We start from the raw sequence: 21632 nt of genomic DNA on the forward strand, positions 1-21632 counted from the left end.
TCGTTGGTGGTGGCGATTTTGGTGTGTTTGGAGGTCGCGTACGCGTCGTGGTCGTCGTCGATACAAAAACGTGTATAGCTCGTGTGTGTATTATGACATCAAAGTGTTTGTCGGTGTGGCAAAGGCACAAAAACATACGATAAAATATTGAATGTCAGTTAGTATTGTAGTATACGGTTGATGTAATAACGGTACGGAGTGTTTTTTGTTAAGAAAGGAAAGTGCTTAGTAATATTACTGGTGGATAGAGTGTTTAATGAATGGTTTTGAGCTCAACTCTTGGACGGTGTACATTTTAAATATTGATAAAATTACATAAAAAATGTTTGATTGAAAATTCTATTGAGAAAGTAACAAAAAGTAAAAACGGCAAGGAAAGTAATTGCTGAAAATAAAAAGTGAAATTACAGCAAGTAAAAAAATAAAATTTTAATTTTAACTTTAAAAATATTGAAAAATATGTAAATAAGTAAATATAAAAGAGAAAACTTGTTAATTATAAAACAACAACAAAAACAAAATGTAGTCAAAATATTTGCGCTCATTTTTCGGTATTTTGCAATCTCAGCAATCAATACTAGTCAAAAGTTTTTTGGAAAACTTCTTCATTAATTGATTTCCCTCCTCAATAAACAAAACAAAATCCGAAACAACCGAAAAATATTTTCAACTCGAAAAACTCACAAGCAATCACAGCTGATCTTCTAATTGCTTGATTGATTGCTTAACTGATTGAATGCTTGATTTTATGATTTTTGCTTCATTCACATACAGTTACATGAATTATGAAGCATAAAAAAGTATACTGTGAAAAGTGAAGATGCTAACCACAACTGCACACGCTCATCCACAATAGCAAAGCAGTAAAGTAAATAGTTTAGCGTGGCAAAATTGCCCGAGTTAACCGGAATAAACTTTGGTGCGAGTTGTGTGTGTGAACAAGTGTTTAGTGTTTATTGAATTGCAAGTTGCGGGAGTAAACAAAAATATTTTGTGGCAAGCAGTGAAGCTTTGCGGCACTTAAGCGTAGCAGAGAAGTAAGCAAAGTTTTTGAATTTGTTAAGTGTTTAATAAGTGACTAAGTTGAGTTTAAATGTATATATGTAGTAGGATCTAGAAATAAATAAAATTATTTCTGCTAAATATTATTTCTTACAAAAAAAAAATATCATGCTGAACATAGAAACATCCTAAGTTGACAAAAATATCAGCTTAATAGTTGAAGCCTAGAAGTATGCAGTTCTAGGCAGTTATTCAAATGTTTTTTGGGTTTGAAAAAGTTAAAAAAGTAAGTGTCAGTTTAAACGCAAAAATAGGTTAGACTTAAAGTTGTTTTAGTGAAATTTTTTTTTAGAGATTTTTCAAAATTTTGTTCATGTTAGATAAAATGGAAGTGAGTATATTTAGGTAGAAAGCCAATAATTGTCTATATAGAGTATTTAAGCTTAATAAAAATGTTTCCTTCTTCTTTAAATATATCAATAAGTTTAACTTATTGATCCTAATAATAATTTAAATGAAATACTTTTAAAAAATATAGCATACCTTTAGGCTGTCTTAAATTTTTTTTACTTCTTCGTATTTTCAAATTATATCGCTATTATAAGTGACTTTAGGTATTTACAGCAGTTTTACTCTGAATTATAATAACATAATGGCTTGAAAGAGATAACTCCTAGCATGTATACAAAATTTCAACTTCATTTCAATATGGCTTTTGGGACGCTGTAACTATAGTAAAAAAAATTTTCAGAATATTTCCCTAAAATAAATAAAAAAGCGATAACTGAGATTTGCAGTCTGCGAACTTCCCCTCTTTACTGTGTCTCGAACAGCCGCCGCACTCTAAGATATTCTCAAGTAGTAAAGTAGTGCTAATTGGCAGCCAAGGCGCATAATTTCTATTCAGAAATAAGAACTCGAGAATTTAACAAATTTTTCCTTTTTAAAAAATATTTTCGCCTTTAATTATTTTACCAAAAAGTCTGCTTTAGTCATTTTGAAGTTCTAATAAATTTCAAAAGTAATATCACATCAAATTAAAGCATACCTCTAGGCTGTCAATAAGAAATTGTTTTAGTCTTTCGTATTTTACGTTTATTCTATTGTAAGTGATTTTACGCACTCAGCAATTTTATCAAAATTTTGATTAAATTGTGCTTTCAAATAAACCGCTCTTAGTAAATGTGTAAAAAATTGCATCTTCATTTAAATACAACTTTTGATATAGTCTGACCACGTGAAAAGAGTTTCCCACGGTATTTCCGCAAAACAAATATACAAAATGCACCGCAGTTCATTAAGCGTTACCCAGAATGCAACTCGTGGAGGTAACCTAAATTACTTCCCGTGCATGGAAGAATTACTCTATATGTTACCAAACTTCAGCTTTATGGTATCATATGCTTAAATATAACTTACGATTATATATTATCGGTGACTAAGCCACTTATTTATCTTAGTCACTTTCTTATTTTAGCATCAGTGAAATGTCTTGCATACTTTTATGAGCAATGAATTAAACCTCGAAAGTTTCCTTAATAATAATAATAAACGTGTAGTTATATTATCCAGTTATCATATCAAATTACTAGTTTTTAGTCAGATATTTACTTCAACAGTTTTCTGCAAGTGACGGAAGAGCAGGTACAAATATTTGCATATTCTTGTGCTCCAAAAACTTCACACTTTATAGATAAGGTATCACTGAAAATAACTTATATGTATTTTGCCCTAATGAAGTGTTGTTATTTTCACACAAAATATCTCTATAATAACCCTTTTTTTTGAAATTATGTTATGGCGCCGAAATGTAGACAAGAACATTTAACTAAGGCCTCAACTTTGCTTGAAGTTAGAGTAGTAAACATAAATGTGAATTCTTTTTAAAGGGTGCTTGCAAAGCTTTATTAAAAGAGAATTTTATTTTATAAAAATTTTTAAGTGCTTAGCTATTGTCAAAAGGGGAACTCATCCAAAATTGATTTTCATAAAAAAATTTGGATACAAAATATATTTGTGTGATTAGAAGTCAAAATGTACCAATAAAGTGGTTCAAACTCTTTAGATTCTTGAAAATATTATTGCTAGTTGTTGGATTCTAAGGCGAATTGCTATTCGCGGTGAAGTTAAATATTTGTTCCACAAGTTCAAAATATTCGTACAGCGCATTTCGTGATGAAGTGTATTATATATTCCGCAAGTTCAAAATATTCCTACATGCTGTTTCAAAATAAATATCTGTTAGACAACTGTTCACAATGAAATCTACGTTTTGCAATTCTATCGGGCTATAGTTTATATGGATTAATTTGAAGTACCCTTATATTGAAACTAAATACTTTCTTTTCATATACAACCAGGAACTTCACCTTAAACTACTGATCAAGTTTACTTTTTCTAACTAATTCTATACTTTTTTAGCTTCCTGTAAGCCATTAAGATAATTTCAAAAAAATTTTTAATCTATAAATAACTAGTTAATATGCTTCTAATATGTATTTACCAATAATGAAACTGCTGTTACCCTCCACCAATCAATTTTGTTAATCCCTACCATCTGTAGCACTTCCACTCCACTTCCCGACAACACATTTCTGCCGGCTTTTATGTACTCTCATCACTTTTAACCCCGAACTAAGAGGAGTTCTGCGCATATTTCTGCTTAGACGTGCTTCTTAGTTCTACTGTTATTTGAACTTTATGCTCTCAAGAAGACAAAGTTTTCACGCCAGTAAACCGAAAAACTTTAAAATACAAAATAAGTTCACTTGGCGCACTCTTACATCGGCTACACTTACATACAGTTATATGTGCTCAACGACTTTCACTACTCAAGCTCTGACAGTGAGTTGTACGTTCCCACGCTTGCAACTACATGTTTATGAGTGTGTGTGTGGCTGTCCTTAGATTTTGTGCCCAAAGTTTTTAAATAAATACTCCACAACTCTTGCTCGACTCTGGTGACTTGGCTGGCTTACTTTCACTACTGCAACACCACCAGCACCGCCACCATCTTCATTAAAGCATGCCACAACGCCTGTGGTTATGCTAAGTTTTATACATTATTTTTTCTTTGTTATTGTATTTACAACTGTTCGTTTGTTGTTATTGTTGTAGGTGAAGCTTAACGTTGTTAAGTGAACTTATGGCATTGCGATGTGTATGTGTGTGTGTGTGTGTAGTATGTTGTTGTAGTGGCTTCAAGTATTTCGGTTGGTTGTGGCATACATATGCATATATACGAGTATATATGTGCGTGGTTTGTTACTTTTTCCGGGTGTGGCTGCTGACTTTGACTTACACAGCTGACTTGACTTGCCGGTAGGTGTGTTTCGTTAACATTGTTAGTGGTTTTTAGTAATTATAGTGCTTGAGTGAAACCCGATGTTCACGTAATGCGAGGTGTTATGTTGAAAATGAAACAAATAATATGTGAAATAATTACAGTTGACTTGCCTGGAGAGTATTTTAACATTTTACGTACTCTAAGGCATGTGAGATGGATTTTAAGTTTTCGTATATTAATTTTTTTAATTTAATTTGGATTTATAACAACTTACGTTAATGTATTGAGTTGAATCAGTTAAAGTGTATTCACTCACTAATTGTGAAATGTTGGAACTATAACTATATTCGTGCGATTTTTTTTTCAAAATTGAATTTTTTTTTAAGAAACACATTTTTAATAGTATTATACAAAGTATAGCCGATCTGAAGTTGTAACATTTTCCCATTTTTCTGGCAATTTGAAAATACCACCACAAAACTGACACCGGCTTAGCCGCCATGAATGAATCAAGCCAATTTCTCTTAACCTAATATTTTAGGTATCCCTGTAGCTCATTCGCTTAGCGTTTTCTTTATTTAAATACATTTTTTTTAGTTGTGAAAAGTATTTCGTGGTGACATGCGATATCTGCCACGAAGTGTAGCCCATATTATACATTTTTTTTCTATTGTTTCATATTTTGATTATATACGAGTACATAATAATCACAAATTTGTATTCAAAGAAATCGGTCAGAGATTTTAATTGATGAATGAATGTAGAACTCATTAGATTTTTTGTTGCTGCGGAACCGCTCAGAAATTAATTGTCATAAATGATTATGTGGTCGATATTCACGAATATTGAGAATATTTGTCAATGTCGCTCTGAACGAATAAACTTTATGCCTTTTGCCCTAAAACTTGTTAACATTTTTTTTAAGTGATAGATCGGAACTAGGTACTCAATTTTTTTTTTCAATATCATACGCGCGTATTACTTTTAAGTGAGTCTTACGAAAATCTTTTTTTTTTAAGTGATAGATCGGAACTTGGTACTCAATTTTTTTTTTCAATATCACACGCGCGTATTACTTTTAAGTTAGACTTAAAGAGCTGCTTAGTGGTCACCAAAAAAAACGTCTTTGTGAACAGCAATAAGTTTACGCAACAAATGTTTTCTTGCATGATATTTTCCCTATATATTGACTTTATATAGAGATTATTCCATACATATGGGCCTGTATTGGATGAAAGTTCATTAGCACGCAGTCACTAAAAGAACTATATGCCTAAGCTCTAAAGGAGCAGACACTCTTTTTGAATATAGGGCGGTTACAACCTAAAACTATTCAAATAAATAATGGTAAAATCGCAATGAGGCAAAGCTAAGGCTGATGCTAGCAATATACAAGCTCCAGCGAAGCTCATGACGCTATCTTCAACGTACTAAAGCTACTTTTAAATGATTTTTTACTAGACTTTTCATAATTCATATATTAGAAATATTAAACTCGACTTAAAACATATTGTGGTATTTTTTTCAGTAGCTAAAATATTAAAGTATAAAATTCTGTACTGTCTGTCTGTTTTGGGAATTTCAGTTAGTAATTTATATGTCATATTTTCTAGACTCTGAAGTGTAAGTAATATTGCGCCAAAATGTAGGCAACACCCTTTGCATTATAGTCTCAACTTTGCGTAACGGATAGATTAGTAAACAGAAATGATAGCGAGTGGCAGCTTCTTCTTGAAAAGACTTGTTAAGTTCAGAATTGTATTTTGTAATAATTTTCAAATCTTAAAAGAATTCTCACGAAGGTTTTAGAGCTACTAGCTTCTGATGTGTGAATATTGCAAGCATGTTACAAGATAATATGATAGAAAAGGATGGTAGATAGATAGTGAAACTACTCTGAGGGAATAATTAATGCTGCTATTAGTAATATATGCGAGTCAAATAAAAACTGTATATACGCTTATAAATCAACAGAAAGCTGTTGTTCCTGGGTCTTGGCCACCCACGCTTGATTTTTGCCTTCACGAAGTGGTAACAAAATTTTCTGATCTCTCTGATGCAAATGAATCATTATGGCTTTAATTTTTCGCCTTTTTTGTTCCTAAACATGCGTGCTTCGATTGAGTAGAAAATATTAGCTCGCAGTGAAGAACTTGCCATATATGCCAAAAACAATTGAAAAATTTTGGAAATAGCTGCTTTACAAAAAACCTTACCAAAAATGTACTATTGGACAGAAATATGCATATCATGTGTTCATCATTGCGAAAACATATTTTTTTATTACTCTATTCTTAAAATATTCCTTCTATAGAACTGCATTTCACTATTTGTCGTAACTTAAAGCTTTATGATTCGTCCAGCAGCCAGTAAAAACAAATAATATTTAAGCTCTTCATTGTTAGCACGTTTTTCTTTAGTATTTTGTTTTTAAAAAATTGTGCTCCAAACCGCGGATATCAATATATAATAAAGAACTATAATTATTTAGTCTATATTATCCAACAAAGCCATGCTAATTACATAAGACCACTTAAATCAGGCAACATATGGCAGTGAGTATTGTCGATGAATACAAAATTAACCAGTCTTACTCTCTTTTTTTCATATATTACCATTTCTCGATTTATTACAGTCGATGAAAATATAATTTTTGACAAATTCAAAATTTGAAAAAAACGCTCTCAAAGTCTGCAAAAGTAGTAAACGTATATGAGAGCTGTTCATGTTCGAAATATTCATAAAGGGCATTTCAAAAGAAAGTAACTGTTAACAAATTGTTTATAATTGAGTAATTATTGAAATTACATATTATTTATTAAAAAAAATATTGTAAGTTTACATAATTTAATGCTCTTTAATAACTGGCAATTTATTTTAAAACATTTTGAATTCCTTTGCACTTAGTCGAAATCCAGTAACACTTATGAAAAGAGATGACTGAAGGTGAGGAACATTTCTCAAAGCCAAAAAATATATATTTATTAATATAGTAGATGCATAATATGTAGACTCAAATGTTTACACGACGTTTTTTAGATATATTTCAGGTAATAATTGAAGGAATAGTCAAAATTGTTTTTTGACAAAATCGCGATTTTTCAAAATAGCATATTTGGTTAATATATGAAAAATATTAGAGTGGCTTAAAAAAACGAAATTATTATCAAAATTCTTATGCCTTCGATCATCACCTGATAAATATATCTAAAAAAGGTCGTGTTAAAATTTTGAGTTAAAAGATATAAGTCGTTCAGCCATTTTGGAGAAACTCTCCGTCTCTGAAAACAGCGTTTCGAGAAAAAAATATCTAAATTAAATTCGTTGTTCTAAAACTATTTGCGGATTGATTACTAATTTTCGAAAAATATTTTTAAATATTCGTACATTCGATATACAAGCAATCGATTATTTCAAACTCCCAAGTGTATATAAACCCTTAATATACCTATGTAAATTAAATTTTTAAGATGATAATTTGTTTCCCTCCATGTACACGTCACTTAAGTCGTACTGCAGATCTGAACTTTGCAATAGTGAAAAGCTTTAGACAGAGCTTGATATAGAAAAGAAAGGAATCAAATCGCTCCTACTGTTGAAAGGAGTTATTTTCAACGTAATAAGGCACCATTTTTAGCCCAAGTGGGCTACTAGCAAATCAATCAAAGTATTACGTTGCTTGCCGGGTCCTTGAGATGTGCTGAGCGCCGAAGATCAGCATTAAAATTTAAGCTCATTACAAGTTTCAGCCAACATTTTCGCACAAACTAAAGCTCTTGAATCTGCTGTAAAAAAAAAACATTCAACTGCCAGCAAAACTACAATTTCCTGCAAATTTCCTAATCAAAACTAACAAACAGCAGTTGCATTGTGACAGCAAGTCATTGCACTGTGTAAATACTTCCGCAAACTCGCAACCTTTGCCTCGTACATCCTTCACAAGCTCAACCACATACTCACACATTCTATTAAGCAACTGCATGCCCTTAACTTTATCTGACAGAATCTGCAGTCAACCATGACATACAAACAGACGCACATATAACAGCAACAACAACAGGAATCTGCATATCGTCCACTCTACTCTCACTGCTGCCTCTCCGTAGTCGTCGCGCAGCTAATGCCAGCCACGTACTCATGAGCTCGTATAATTTGTAATGTGATGCAATTAAAATGTATATTAGACAGTGTTGAAAATCATATGGGAGCGGAGCAGGCGAAAGTGCGGTGTGTTGCAGTGTGGCAATTTATGCGCAAATCATACTTTTTGCGCCGCCGAAACTATTGTTTGTTGTTGGCGCGCAAGGCTGTGAAGGAAGCTCTGCACTGCCTACTTAAATGAACTCATATATTAACAAATGTTTGCTTCTATGTATGCATGTGTGTGTGTACAAGTGCAGCACTAAGGGCCATATAAATACAGTCACACACACACACGCACATACTTGTGCGGCAGACATTTGCAAATGTATAGCTTCCATACCGGAAGTGTGCCAAGTTGCCGCTATTCAACAGCAGTAACAACAACAACAACAGTGAATGCAGCTAAAGCAAACGGCAGGTGGCAGACATGAAATAGGCGTACACAATCGTTTGCCGGCAACAAAGCCGTCAAAACCAAAAACAATGACAATAAACTGCAAAAGAAAGCGAGGTAAAATTGAATATTCACTGTAAGAGCGTATAGTCTAATATTTGTGTGTGTATATGTGTAAGAAAGTGGCGCAAAGTAAAAACAATGCGAAGCTCAAACGTGTCGCCACTTAAGTACAATGTCTTATATCTTATCTCTGCTGCTTTTGCTTTTGCTGCTAAACAATAGACCACTTAAGTGAGTAGCACACAGCTGAGCATGAGCGTGTGTGTGTTTGTGATAGAGCAAGTAGTTATGCAGTGGTGGCAGAGGATATGTTCAAGTATTGTAGGTGGAAGATTTTGTACGATTTTGTGTTTGCTCATTTATTCGGCGTCTTTTGACACTCCTTTGTACTAGGGTGCTAAATTAAAAGTTCTATGCCATTTGTTAGCTTGAGCTATAAACTAAAAACTTCACTGCTCATTACTATATAAACAAAGTATTTAATTTTCATAATTAAAATAATATTTGCAGATAAAATTTTGTTATAAATATGCAAAATTTTTGTTTAAAACAAAACAAATGTTTTTATCACAAATTGCTTTTTTATATTTTCTAAGTGTCCTGAATATCCCAAAAAATTATATAGAAAACTTTATACTGTTTTATTAAGCTTTAGCATCGTATTATCATGTAATATAATTTATTGTTTTATTTTTTTATTTTTTAATGTTAACAAAAAAAAATTTTTTTAAACTTTAACTTTATATTTTTAGCTTATGTATTTTTTAAGTACAAAACTTAAATAATTTAGTCTTTGCTTAGAGCAATTCACTATATTATGTAGAACATGATTTTTCCCGTTTTTATTGTTTTTTTTTACAGAAGTTTTGAAATTGAATTTAGTTTCTAATTTTTGTTGTTGTACACTTGAACAATGTTTTATGTCAAAACTTATTTGTAGTTGTAGTTACAAATTTTTTTTTCATTTACTACCTTACACAAATCTAGAACACTACTTTCGTTTAAACGATAAAAGTCGTTATATTTTTAGTTTGAAATATTTTTATCCAAAATTTTTTTGTGCTTTATTCTTAAAAAATTTAAGTTTTTTTATTTTTTATAAAATTTGTAAATTATAACAAAATTTTTTGTTTGTAATTTTAAACAATTTTTTTTAAACAAGTTTATTTCTAGCACTTTTTATATATTATTGTTTCTTATTTTTAAGTAAATATTTTTTTAAAAATTTATTTTGTTTTATATAAATTTTTATACCGTGAGGATATATTAAGTTTATGACGAAGTTTGTAACACCCAGAAGGAAACGTTGTAGACCCTATAAAATATATGTATAAATGAACAGCGTGACGAGCTGAGTCGCTTTAGCCATGTCTGTCTGTATATATGCGAACTAGTACGAACTTTTTGAAATTGAAAGCTGGTATGTATATTTATCTAAGGCAATGATGGACTCTACGAAGAAATTGTTAAGATCGTATCACTATAGCATATAGCTGTCATAATAATTGGACGATCCGAATGAAGTTCTTGTAACGTAGCTTTTATATTTGTAAAGCGTATTAAAACTAGCATTATAGTTAACGTGTTTTCTCATTTTTCGTAATATTATACTCTGAGTTATATCTTTTCTTTTTAATTCCATAATTTTTTAAATTTTTTTAAATTATTTATTTTGTATCTTTATACTTTTTGATTTTTATTTAATAGTAAAACTACTTTTTTAAATTTGTTTTTTTGCTTTTTATAAAATTCCAAATTAAAAATTTTTCTAATTTTTTTTTTAAATTTTACAATTTTTTGGGTTAATTTAATTTTTTCCATTAAAGTATTTGGTTCTTACAAATTTTCAGAAGAGTAGATGTAAGACTTTGACTTGTTATTTAGTTATGTACACAACTGCTCTATGTTGATCTCGTCTTGTTTAAGTAAGGCAAGGCTTTCAAGCTAGGCTTTTTTATGCTGATGGCACTCATATGTTTTATTGATGTCCAATAGTCTATAGCCCTACCTGGGAGAAAATTAATAATAAAAGAAAAAATATTTAAAAACCATACGTACAGAAAATCAGTACTATCGAAGTAAAATGCCAAATTTGATTAAATATTTCGTAAAAACACTCTCTGAAACATTCTGACAGTATTAGAAAGTGTCAACAGCGGTAATACCAAATTTCTAATGCAGGCTTTTGTATAAAAATATGGCGTTAGTGGTACATTAGGGTGTTGTTCGAAAGCTGTCCTGGCCGAAACTTTAAAATTATACCAATGATTCAGTACTAAAACACCTTTTCTTCTAAGGCAGCCACATGCACAACGGAGTTCTATTGTAGGTGGTAGTACTTAAGGGATGGTTTTGCTTTATTTCTCTAATTTTTTGCTTTTTTGATTTTTTGACTTATATTTTCGAATACAATAACTTTCAGGCTATGATTTGTTCAGCTAACTTTCACACACAAAATTTTTGATAAGTCCACCAAGTCTCAGACATTGCAAATGATGACCCTAGTACAACTATCTTCCGTACATTTACGCGTTCATAAGATAATTTTCCATTGCGATATTTTTTTTTTTCGGAACAACAGAAGGAATAAAGAAAACAAGGCGTAGAACATGCGCAAGGTGTAAACAACAGTCCCTAGTACTAACCCAGTTAACGGTATTGTGTGCAGCCTGTCACACGTTTGTGTTGAGACAAACACAAGCACAGTACCTCTGATCAAAAAGCAGCAAATAAACATGACAAAGCAAATATGGGCTAGTTCGTACTACAAAAGGACATAGCAACTAGCTGTAGAGAAATTAAAAGACTTGCTTACTTCAACAACGTCTGGGCATTGCACTTTGCGCTATGGCTGCTTTGTAATATATTTTACAGATTTGTGAAGCGTACTATCTGACCTTTTAATTTTGGTTTTTTTTAGCTCGAAGCGATTTTTTATTTACAATAATATTTCTGAAATTACGCTTTTTGAAAGACTTTAGCATATTTTTATAGAAAACATTCCGACTTCCTTTCACTTTTCATTTAGTGTCTGCTGTAGCGCCGTTAATACTAAGCTGTTGAGTGGATATGGCTAATTTTGCTGGCCTAACTTTAGGCGACTATATTATTACTTTTTTAAAACTAATGCTTACATTAAAGAGAAGAACATTTTATATATATGACAGTTTTGAAAAATGTTCTTTAAGTCTTTAGTCTTGAGTTAATTTTGAACTCAAAACTATCTTCAAAGGACGCTACATTTCGGAGCATGCAAAATTTACTTTAATAATGCTCTGTTTCGCATAAATCCTAGACTTAAAAAAATTATTTTATTTATTAGATAATAATAATAAATAAAAGGTGCACTAGCTGCAGAGGCTTTCGTCTCGAAAAAATTAATTTTCTTTGCTGCATAAAAACTGCGAAAAAGATTTTGTAAAATTTTTTAGTTATATAATTTTTCTTAGGAGAATTACGAGTAATCTTTTTTATCTTTGACTTTCTAATTATCTAAATACAATAATATAATTCGTATTAATAATTCATTGAAAGATCACATTAAAATTAAAAAAAGAAATAATTGAAATACTATTGCCTTCTTTTGTGAGCAATTCAGATTTTTTGCACTTCTCTTTTGAATAGAATTCGTTACTGTTTCTGACTTTTTTGACTTTTTAACTCTGTTTGATTACTAATTATATCCTCAGTATTAAGAAACGTTGCCTACATTTTGGAGCAATATTTAAATAAATTCTCGATAACTAATTATTTGGCGTACTTAAATTATACGAGTAAATGGTAATTCTATTATTATTTAAAGTTCAGAAGAAGAATTCACAATTTTTAACCGTTTAAGGTTAAGGAAACTTTAAAGGAGTACCTAAGAAATTTGCTTTTAACTTGACTTGCGGTGCACCTAGTTTTATTTTATACCACAAAGAGGTATTTTTGCTACGTTTGTTTGACAAGGTGTGTCGCCGCTTTTTTATACAAGTGTCTTCATATATGTATATCCGTATAGTGTTACATGCTGCACTGTTTTACATTATACTTACGAATTTGTGGAAATTTTTCAAGTTAGCTTTCTTTCTCTACTGGCAAACCAAAATTTCTACTCTATACCTAAATGTAGGCAACAGTATTGCTAACAAGTTTCTTATTTCGAACACACCAACTTTTCCACGCTATATAATATTTGTGTTGGTCTTTTGGAGTTGTTTTTGTCAAAATTGCCACTAACAAGAAACGGACAACACGAAAATGAACAAAAATGCGAAATTTCGCTATGGTTGGCACGTAAATCTGAAAGCGCCAGCAACAAAATATGCATATAATGCAAGTATATTTGCAAGTGTGTACATATATACAACTGTTGTGTATATATATTGAGACATCACACACACATGCTCACCCTGCTTTAATGCTTCTATTTCTTTTGACTCGCTTTCTACTGGCATGGCATACTTTGAGGCGCACTTAAGCGTTTATAAATTACAATGAAATTTGCATGCTAACCAAAACTTTGCGTGTCCACTGGTCATACTCTCTTCGTATATGCCGAGTAGGTGAAGTAAATGACATTTGCACAGAAAACTGAGAAGCCATGTAAAAAGTAAATTAAGATTTTACAAGAAGAAATATGGAGCTTGTGGGTGTGTTGCAACGACTAGGTACATACATTCTTTGCTTTGTTTGCACTCTGCGCGCACATCACGCCACGATCCCTCGTATTCGCACGGAACTGTAGTTTGAATGCGATGGTTTGGTGATTAGCAGCTGTGAAGTTATGTTGCTTGCTGTAATATGTGTCTCAATTAGAGGGTAAAGTGAGAAAAAATTACATGGCTACAAATAAGGCTGAAAGTGCGACTGGTAGAAATTTAAATTTTGATTTCAACGCATGAAATATTGCAAGTTGAGAAATGTGTTGCGGAAGTGCTGTGTAAAATTAGTGACGGATTGTGTGACTTAATGGCTTACACGAACGAATATCTCGTTGGGTGGTAGCTTAGCTGTATACGAGACTTATGTATGTATTTGGCATTGCCTACATTTAGGCGCAAGCTTTTTCGAAAGTATTTCTTTATAACAAATGCTAGACTCCTAGAAAAAATTTTCTATTAATTTTTCCCTTCTTGGCTTCGTAGAAAACTGTTTTAAGTAAAGCTTGAATAGGATTGGTCAGAAATTTCTGCGTATATGAGAACTGTATATACAAGTTTTTTTTTTGTATTATGGTAACAGCCATAAAAAAACAAGGGTTTGATTTTGTGAACGTCAGTGAAGTCTTTGATAGGAAAATGCAACAGTTTCTCTTGCGTGCAGAATCTCAAATCACTGTATTTGTTTCTTTTATATAACCTCCTAAAATTTTGAGTCTTTGTACTTTGTAAAATCAAGGTGTATTCCAAAAAAATTTTAGCTTCAACTTTTTAAATTCACCACTTATCAACAAGACAAAAAACACATACTTAATACTAATTCCTGAACACAGTGGATATAGCGTAAAGCCAGAAGTAGTGAATAATTCTATGTTTAGCTCATCACCAGGTTGGGGGTATACATCAGAGCGGGTCGTTTTGCAGTAATTTTATCAAAAACTCTGAAAGATCGCATATGCGGAAAATGTTCTACGGTTCGTTCTGATCAGTTTTGCATAAGAAACTATGGGTATAAGACCGGTTTAAATACAGCGAATTTCAAGGCAAAGTTTAGCGTTTAGGCATTATACAAATTTGTTCGCAAGACATTGAGATATCTGAGTGAAATTTGATGCATATACAAGTAAAATATATTTATACATATGTATTTTGATATTTTGCTGATCATTTTTCAAAATCATCCAGAACAGGCAACTATAATAAATATCTTGCATACAACCGATTGTTATAAAAATAATTCTGCTGAACTTAGTCGGTCATCAGAGATTGAAAGAATTTTAGTCTCGGTGGTTTCACAATGGGCTGCCTAAATGCCTAGTTGCGACGTCAAACGTCCGCCATTGTTATCGCGAATTGAATTTATTCAATAACGTTACTAACGGCGTGCCTTGGTACTGATGAGAAATTAGTTCTCTTTCTTTTCTTTATTCTACTGGACTCTACTTTAGAAGTGGCAACAGCTTATTTGGGAAGATAGAAACTAGCGACTATTAACACTTACTGACTGAGACTGAAGTATCACTGTCAGAATTTAAACGATAAACGTTATTAGTTTTAATAGCCGCTTTGTTGCTTTTTTGATATGTTATCTGAGCTCATTGAAAACGATTGAACGATTGAAAACGATTGATCGTTGTTTGTAGAAACGATTAACTTAGGATAAGATTCCACGCAGTTTGATCGATATGTAATGCATTAAATCACTTGGATGTAAGAGTTAAGTTTGTCCATTTTAAGTATAAAGCCAAGCCTTTTTTTAGACAGAGACGTTCTCTGAATTCCATTCAGATAATTCACGTGTTGACCGATACATGCGATATAAAATCAACCGGAAGTTCGAAAATCTGTTTTTACATATATTATATTTATGTAGGTATACTGGGGGCTAGATGAAATATTGACCCGATTCTACAAAATTTTAATATAAGGGTACATTATCACGCTCTCTCTCAATTTTAATACTATATACACATATTTATATCACAGGTTGGCCGATATTTTCAATAAAAGATCAAAGAGAGGTACTTAGGTATTTAGGGGCTTTTGAATTTATGGTACGATTTTGTGCAAAGTTATGTTTCCATAACGTCAATGGCTTGGTTTAAATACGGTATGCTGAAAGAGTTACATGGAATTAAAAATTGTGTTAAATGGGAAGTAGGCGTGATTTTACTCCAATTTTACCTATTTTCACAAATATGACATACGAGTATCATGTTAATGTTATATGCCAAATTTTGTTGAAATTGATCGAGCAGTTCTTCGGGTATAAGATTTCTTCTAAAGGTGAGTTGTGCCACGCCTACTGTCCAATTTTGGCATCAAATATTTGAATGCTTTGCTATATTAAGTAGGATGATAATATTGTATAATAATAATTTAACGCTTGTATTTATTTAGTATCACAACTTCAACAGAACAGTTATATGGGGTAGGCCGGGGTATCATCCGATTTCTTTTTTTCATGGACATCTTCGTCGATATAGTTTTTGTCGTTTGTGAGATATGCATTTTAATACTAATTTGTGGCGAGACCACGTCCACTATTTCAAAATTTTCAAACCACAGCCCAACAACCTTTTACAGAGTTGCTAAATAAAAATAATTTATTACCGAATCACTTGCGTTCGATTGAAATTTACTTAGAGATATTTTTCAAAAATACTTTTAAATAATTTATGCTGTTTGATATATTATGATTTTTTATAACTAAAAATTTCCAACCTTAATTTTATATATTTTTTTTCAAATAACCAAATTCAATCGTCTCACACGAAGTATATTCTATTTTATGCACACAAAAAAACCTAATAATATTATATATGCAATTCTCTAACGCTTCACACCGAACTTCTCAATTTGATTTTATTACACTTTTCACTCTCCCTGCAAAAAAAAAAAAAAAAAAAAAACAGCAACCCGCCAATATAATAAGCCGACATGGCGGTAATTTCGCATGAGTGCCATTTTATTGCCGCTACTCGAATTGCAATTGCCAATTTACGAATTCCGCACTCAATTTCAGCTTGCAAAATGTGAGCCGCACACGAGAGCATACATAGAGCGTCGGAGGAGTGGTGCGCGCGAAGGCATGTATTGTTGTTATGCCGCCCAATAAATCAAAACCAATGTTAGGAAGTGAATTTCAAGGGCTGACCTGCGAAGTCGCTTACTTTTTTATGCGCCACTGTTGCCAAACATTGCCGAAAATGAAATGAAACCCACAAGCACACACATACACATACATACAATTACATCGCGTAATCCTTTGTATGCATAGGTATTTTGGTATTTTGGTTTGAGTGTATGTGTGCATGTATGTGTTTGTGTTTTATGGCTCTACGTGGCATGTAGTGTCGCGATTTTTCACGACCTTTCCTTCAGCTTTTTTCTGCTTTACCGTTTTTTTTTTGTAGATGTGGTAGCTTTTCGCTGTTGACTGGACGCGAGCAGGCGAAGTGGAGTTTTACTTTGCAAATTTGCATTAATTATTTAGTCGGATAAAGCAAGTGAATTTACAATACTTGTATGCCTAGTAATGGATTTGTGCTGAAACCTTAGGTCCAGTTGAGAATGGAGGTCGAGGATTCTCGTGCTGATTCCAGGCACTCTAAGTTCGTATTTTTGAAATAAATGAGGTTGCCGCATGCTTGAAATATGACAGTAACAAAATATGTTGTTTTAATCCTAAAAGAATTTCCAGTATTAAGAAAGGTATTAAAAAAAAATTATTTACGTGTTTAAATAAAAAAATAATGTAACTTCCAACAGGAAGTTGCCAACTTTCTAAATTCTTTATCGCAATTAAGACTGTTTTGAACTTATCATGTATTTATTTTTAAAACATTTTCTTTTGGTAAGATCTTCTTTCAAGAATGTTTGTCAAAAATGCCAATAAATAACGTTAAGATTGCTAGGGTCATATTATTCGATAAGAGTTGCCACCTAACCACACAACAGAATTGTAAATGTACAAAGCCACAAAATAATTTATTTTCAATAGCGTGGAGAAAGGCAATATTTTCACCAATTGTCTAATTAACAAAATAAAAAACAAATATTAAAGTTAGGGTTTTCATCGGGTATTAATGAAAAAACGTTAGTGCGTGTGAAGAATTTAAAGAAAATATTTATTTTGAATACCGCTAAGTCTACAATTTCTTATATATTTTTATTAGGATAATTTTGAGGGGTGTATACTCGGAAAGAGTATCTATAAAATACTGTAATTTATTTCTCTGTTTAAGCTAATTGTGCGATCAAACATATTAATAGTGCTTAATGAAATTTCAAGCATTTATCTATAAAACAAATATTTTTTGGATTACCAACCTTTTCAAAGTAAAATTAAAATATATTGGTAATTTTCATTCCAAAACGGAAAATAGAAAAAAAGATGAATAATTAAATTTAGTGAATTAAAACATTTTGCGAAACATAATTCTATATAGAGTTGCCAAATCTATAAATATTTGGAAAATGTTCAATAGTGCGCCGCATAAATTATTAAGTAATAATTAAAAAGTAAATAAAAAAGTATAAAAAAAGTAAAATGTTTTTGGGGTTGCCAAAAGCAAAGTTAATGAAAATTATTCCGAGTCAATAAATGCTTTAAATAAGTTTAACACCAGTTTTGGGCATATTTTGAAGTAAACTAAGGCGTAGAAAATTACAAAATTTTTTAAATATTTGTTAGGGTTGTCAAATTTAAATATAATTGAAGTTATTCCGAGGCTCAGCAGTTTTATTGATTATTGAAAATTGGTTTTAATTGGTTTTTCAATAATATATTTTGATTAGCTTTTCCTCTGTATTCGTTTTCTGGGTAAAAATGTGTTCAAAGATATTGCAAAATGTTGATTTATTGTAAAATATTGGCAGCTCTTGGAATAATAAAAAAAATTAAAGCTGAAGTTAGGGGAAGTTGAGCTGGAGCTTGAGACAAATAAAACATTCAATCCCAGATTTTCTAAATTTAGGGTTACCAACTTTGAATAATAAAAAAAATTTAAAGCTGAGGGTATGTAGGGATTAAGTAAGGGGAAGTTGAGCTGGAGCTTGAGATAAATAAAACATTTAATTCCAGATTTTCTACATTTAGGGTTACCAACTTTGTGTATTATTTACAATACAGAATAATGAAACAAATTAAAGAGCTTGTTTTCAAATAACAAATTTCGTGTATTTTACAATAACTTAACAGCTTTTATATTATGACAGCTAAAAGTCATAAAATCAAAAAAAGAAAAAAAATTTTACAGTTTTAAAATTTTTACAGTTTGAATTTATTTAAGCAGTAGGGTTGCCATGTGATAGTTTTTATAAGATAAGAAAACTAATTGAACAAATATTTTTCCAGCTTACAGCCACGAGAAAAAAATATGTTATGGTATTTACATAATAATCTAAATATAATAAAAAAATTAAAATTTAAAGCAGTAATATTGCCATCTAGTAATTTTTATTAATAAAATTGAAACAAAAAAATATTTTTAGGAACCTTTCGTGAACCTTTTCGTACTTGTGTAACGAAAATTTTGCAATTACAATTATTATTTTTAAAGCCCAATAATACTTAAAAATACGGAACTGTTCGTTCCCACCTCCCAAAAATTCGTCTTTACCCCGTAACCTTAGGCATATGAAAACTTTTTAATTGTCGCCCACTTTTTAATTCAAATTTTATATCATACAAAGCATTTTATAACTTTTATTTAATAATTCGTGTGCAGACATACATTTATACATATGTACATAGATATTTGCATTTGTCGTCATGACCTAAGTACATCTGTACCTGCCAAAAATTAGGTACATTTCCACTTTACCCTTTGTCATGCTAATTTCTTCCATTTATAGCACGCTTTTAGGCGCAAAGCGAAGAGCACCCTAAGCGAAGGGAGTCACTTTACCGAACTCCACCCACAGCATGCTCGTCCACACGCAGTGACTTAACCTCTTTCGGACTCTAACCAGCCACATTGGCTAATTAAATATTTACGAATTGTTATAGCTGAAACGTGAAAACCTGCCTGGCAAGTACTGTGCCTTTGTTAAACAAATGCAAGTGTGTGTATGTGTGACAATTTTTTTTTTTTGTATATGTGGAAGCGTAAAAATAAGCAAACAAACATATGTTGGCATGCAAATGAGAATACGAGTAAAAAAAATATGCTTCGCACACATACACCAATACAAGTTTGGCTGTGACTTCCAAATTGAAACGTGGGCATTGGCAACTGCCCTTTGCCGCTAGCAGCCACTTAAATTTTCCATTTTTTTTTACCTGCGTGTTACTCATTTCGTGATTTTTGTTTAAATTACCATGCGTACATTTTTATTGTTTGTTATTAATTTATGTGCCTGGTTACTCAACGGAAGTGCGTTCACCTCCTAAAAATAAAGCGCGAGTTTGTTTTATGGTCGCCCGAAAGAATTGTTAATTTACGCAGAAATGTGCCCAAAAATAAAAGTGGGTATTAAAAAAGCACAACAACATAAAAACAAAGTATGAAAATAAGTGCAGCCACATAACTGTCGCAACGTGCTGTACTTATAAATGCTAGCGCTTTTATGACTAACTGTAGCGCCGCTCTGACTTTAAGCGCCTTTTGACCTTTAGGAAGCTTTAAAGAAGAATTCTTCGAAAAAGATATAGAAATATGCAAAATAAAGCTTGAACTACGTGTTAACAGTTATATGCTGAATATTTTTCTACTTCTTGTACTATAGAGACACACATACAAACACGCCAATAGAAAGAAATAAACCGAAAATGCAGTAAAAATATAGTAAACTGTTGTGTCTTGCATAAATTAGCTAACAAAAACTGTAGATTTGTAAGCAAAAACAAGAAAAAACGTTATACCCTTCACATCTGTATTATTTATAGCATAAAAGGATATACAAATATTTGTATCTTGATTTTGTTCAGTCCGTTTGTATGGCAGCTATAAGCTTTTGTAATCTCATCTGAACCTTCTTTTCGAAAATCTGCCTTAAATAATAAACTATGATCAATTTTATAAGGATATATTTTCAAATAAAAAAGTTTTCTATACAAGGACTTTATTTTGATCGATCAGTTTGTATGGCAGCTATATGCTATAGTGGTCCGATCTGAACAATTTCTTCGAGTATTATATCATTGCTTTAGGCAATATTGCGTGCCAAATTTTGTGAAGATATCTTTACAAAAAAAAAAGTTTTCTATACAGGGACTTCATTTAGATCGATAAGTTTGTATGGCAGCTAAATGCTATAGTGATCCGATATCAACGGTTCCGATATATAAACAGCCTATTAGAAAAAAAATGATGTTCAGAGATCAATATCTCAAAAACTGAGGAACGAATTCGCGTATATACCGACAGCTAGATATGGCTAAATCGACTCAGCTCGTCACGCAGATTATTTATATCAGATGATCCCTTTTGGGTGTTGCATGCTTCGCGACAAATTAATATACCTCATTTAGGGTGTAATAAACATTACATAAGCAGCGACAAATAAACAAACAATATTATCCTGCCTTGAAACGAAAAAGCTGCGCCGAAATTGTCAGACTTTCATTTATTTTCGCAGAAATTTATGCACATTTTACAGTTCATAAAATGCCGCTCACTATATTACTTAATTTATGCACTCTTGTTTATGTGCACATATATGTATATAAAAACATTGACAGTTTTTGCGTTTACTTATTTGATTTTTAGTATCAGCGCTGCTAAGAAGCACATAAGCACCATGTTGTTGTTGTTTTTAATATGAATTGTAGTTTGTTTCTGTTAAAGTATTCAAAACTTATTCAATGTGTTTATTTGTTGCAAACTGTGTTCATTAAATGCCAGCTTAAACAGTTCAGGTGACAAGAAATTCTCGTGGGGCGACATGGCGTATGATGAACATTTTATGAATACACATTTTTTATATGGTAAACCATAAAATTTTAAAAATATTTGTGTGCAAGTAAAATCACAAGCATGCTGATGTTGTACTTTTAATAATTTTTGTATAATACTTTTTTCTTCAAAATTCATGAGGAATAAAAAATGTTTTCTTGAAAACATTCTGATTGTGTTGAATTTGTATGAAATTGGCA

The 21632-nt window shown here is 31.6% G+C and overlaps 1 protein-coding gene across 2 annotated transcripts in view; it reads left to right on the forward strand.

Moving 5' to 3' along the window:
* Nucleotides 1-490: 490 nt before the first annotated feature.
* LOC106616925 (chaoptin) overlaps nt 491-21632 on the forward strand; it is a 244135-nt gene continuing 222993 nt past the window's right edge. For both annotated transcript variants that reach the window (XM_014233860.3, XM_036359758.2), the window contains exon 1: nt 491-1037. The gene's annotated coding sequence lies outside the window, so the exon portion shown is untranslated. The remainder of the gene's footprint in view (nt 1038-21632) is intronic.

The sequence above is a fragment of the Bactrocera oleae genome, chromosome 3, assembly GCF_042242935.1.
Source record: "Bactrocera oleae isolate idBacOlea1 chromosome 3, idBacOlea1, whole genome shotgun sequence".
In the NCBI taxonomy this organism is placed as follows: domain Eukaryota; kingdom Metazoa; phylum Arthropoda; class Insecta; order Diptera; family Tephritidae; genus Bactrocera; species Bactrocera oleae.